Source organism: Dipodomys merriami, unplaced genomic scaffold (assembly GCF_024711535.1).
Source record: "Dipodomys merriami isolate MVZ:Mamm:240054 unplaced genomic scaffold, mDipMer1.0.p SCAF_1032, whole genome shotgun sequence".
NCBI lineage: Eukaryota > Metazoa > Chordata > Mammalia > Rodentia > Heteromyidae > Dipodomys > Dipodomys merriami.
This window is the reverse complement of record NW_027202308.1, coordinates 179151-182356: the sequence shown is the minus strand read 5'-3', so window position 1 is coordinate 182356 and position 3206 is coordinate 179151. Positions and strand designations below refer to the sequence as shown.

The following is a 3206-nucleotide window of genomic DNA, read 5'->3' as shown; positions in this document are numbered from 1 at the left end:
CACAGAAGAAAATATTTGCAGTCGATGTAGGTGATTTATAACCTTTGAGAATCTATTCAAATCTGTTCAAAATTCTCCCCTACCCCAAACTGCCATCTTTGGATATCTTTGTTTGTTTGCCCATGACTGCCCTTCATTAACTGCTTAAAATTTTGTGAGCTCATATACATACTTTCTAGAGATTGCTGTTTGGTTGTGATTTTTGTGTTTTTGTTTGTAGTTGTGTTTTTAACTGAATTTCAAAAGGTTGCGCAAGTGTGTTGCAATTAAATATGTCCACCTAATTGTCCAATGCTCCTGGATCAGAGGCACTCCTTCTATCATTCTCAACCAACCCTTTCTCCAAGATTTATTTTAGATTTACCACTTCCTTTATTACATTTGTACATTGAGTATTCTAGCTGTACTTGCCCCTTGTTCCGTTTTTCATTCATTTTATGTCTTTACTATTATTCCTTTCTGGTTTCAACTTCCTGATAGTCATTCTGTTAAACTGTCGGTTAATAGTTTGAAAGTTTTATATACATTCCATGGAGTTTCAATCCTGCATATACTTGAACTGATGTCAGCTTATATTTCCATAATTCATTCATCTGCAATAACAATTTGTAAGACTGGAGACGTGAAGCACCTAGACATGATTTTATTCTCATCTTTTTTGAAGATTAATCTTTAGTCAACAAGAAGGTTTAAAAATCACTTAGAATTTATAACTAACTACCAGTTTTTATAAATGGCTTTGTACATTGGTGTGTCATTATTTTATTTTACATGGGACGATATTTTCTACTACCTATAAGTTTTGGACAAAGAAGAAAACTAAAATTTATTACTGTAGAGGAATATGATAGAAATAGAAGACAAATTTTATGTTTGTCACATCTCGGATCAGTACCCATAATCAAGACTTAAAGTCATATTTCTTACTATGTTAGAAAGATAGGGAAATTATGATAAGGCAACACATGATAAGGCAACTATTAGTAACTTTTTAAAATGTACATTCTTATGTGATGAAATTTAGTTTATTAGCTAATATTTTGGTTTGAATTATGGGAGGCTGATCGATTTAACACATTTCTGGAAGGCACCTACTGAACAACAAAATTGTGCAAGATACTATTTCTACACTTTAATGAATGGTTGAACTTATTTGGCATTAGTGCTGGGTAAATAAATCAACTCTATTGTAACTTGATTCCTACACTTGAAAAACTTTTAATGTCACTATCATCTACTTGTCAAGTGTTATTTTGGTGAATATGATTTTTAAAAGTTTATTTGAAACGTTATATACTTTCAAGAGATTAAATGTAGGTTATCATTGGATTGAGAATGACAACATTTTTAGACTACAGAACCAAGTTTTACTGAAGTACCAGTGTTTTGAAGTACTAAGGGTCTTCTCACTTAATGTTTTTCAAAATTATATTTGACCTCTAAGTCAAGTTTTCCTAGCCTTGGTAGAACAATTATGGATCTATCATTCCAGGAATTATTTTTTGTCCTAATTATGCTGGACTGAAATCTTTCATTCATCATTAGGAGAGGCGTATTAAAAATAATCTTGTGACATTTGTGATTTTGTTTACTCATATGGGCTGGTCATCTGTAAATTGAAAGTTTGAACTACAGTACTTTCTCTCATATTTTGGGATCTCATCTTTCATTTTAAGTTGCTTTACATTTCACAATTGCTTACTGCTAATTCCTGCAAGGAATTGGGGCACTGAAATATTATAGAAAGTGAGAAATTGAGATGGGTCTTCAATTACTTTCTGTTAGCAATTGTTCTGTTGTGGTTAGGGTATCAAAGGCAACTCTGCTTTAAAGTATTATTCCATTATCTCTACCTCAGTTTTTGGTAGAGTTAGACCTAAAACTTTACCATTTGTAAATTTACAGACTGGAGGCAAGAGGAAACACTTTGATTAAAACATGACCAATTTAAGGCCTAATGTCGAGGAGAAACATATGGATTTCTCTAGGAGGTATGGAAATATTTGGTGAAAGAAATTCAGTAGTGTAAGTTCCTGCCTGGTTGGATGGTAGACAGGCCAGGATATTAGGTAAACATGCATATGAACAATTTTTTCACATTCTTGGCTTTAGCTAGTTTTGAAATGATAGGTATAATAAACAATTATATTTTGATAAAATACCTTCTATTCTGAATAATTCGGTCTGCAGTGTTCATCTTTCTATGAACCCTTGTATCTAAGATTAGTTTTGTTCCAGTAAGACAATCTATGCTGTCAGGGTAAGATATTCTGGTTGGTCTGTTCCTACATGGAAGAAGGGTGAAGGGTAAGGAAGACATTTGTACCACTAAGACCTCATTTAGGAAATTTTAACCTGCAGAAGTTTAGAAGTAGCTCTTAAGCAAGGCTTACTTTGAATCCATTAGCTCCACAAAGCTAAATCAGTTGATAAATAAGTACTTGAAAAGCCATCACCTTTGGACTTAGCTATAAAGGCTTCAAAATATGATCAAATTTAAAATGAAAACGACAAAAAAGCCATTGACAAAAAATTGCAAATGTGAGCAATCGACTAAACAATATAAGTTTTTGCCACTATACACAGAAATTTAGAGAAATAAGATCAATCGCATATTTAGGAACAATAAAGGTTCCTTGTTACAAATAGGCAACCAAGGATATATGCCTGTATAAAGATTGCATCATTAACTACTTAAATTAAGAGGATACTCCATGCTTCAGCAGCAGGTCTACCCAAATTACAACAATACAGAAGTTAACATGGCACTTGCACAAGGATGGTATGAAAATTTGTGAAGTATTCCATATTTTTCATTCTTCAAATGCAGGAAATGAAAAACAGTTATTAAAAGATGTTTACAAAAATACAAGTGTAACAAAACCTGTAATTCATAGAATTACAGGTTAGTTTGACATCAGTGTATTAAATCTTCACCTTCGAAAGGCCCTTACATAGCATAACCTTTACAAAACTTGAAATTAGATAACATTATCTTTTTATCCCAAAGAAATAAAATAATATAAGGACCTCGGAAGAAAGGAATCTTAAACTTTTTCTATATAGAATGTAATATGAAAGGACACATTTATTAATGAACCTATATATTATAAAACAATATAGACTGCAAAGTATTATATCTAGAAGACAATGAAATAGATTATGAACTTTATAGAAACATAGATACTTTTTTTTCAGACAAGCAC

General features: G+C 31.8%; 1 pseudogene; it reads left to right on the top strand.

Annotated features, from left to right (window-relative positions):
- Window positions 1-2714: 2714 nt before the first annotated feature.
- Window positions 2715-2814, top strand: LOC138810438 (U6 spliceosomal RNA; annotated as a pseudogene).
- Window positions 2815-3206: the final 392 nt, after the last annotated feature.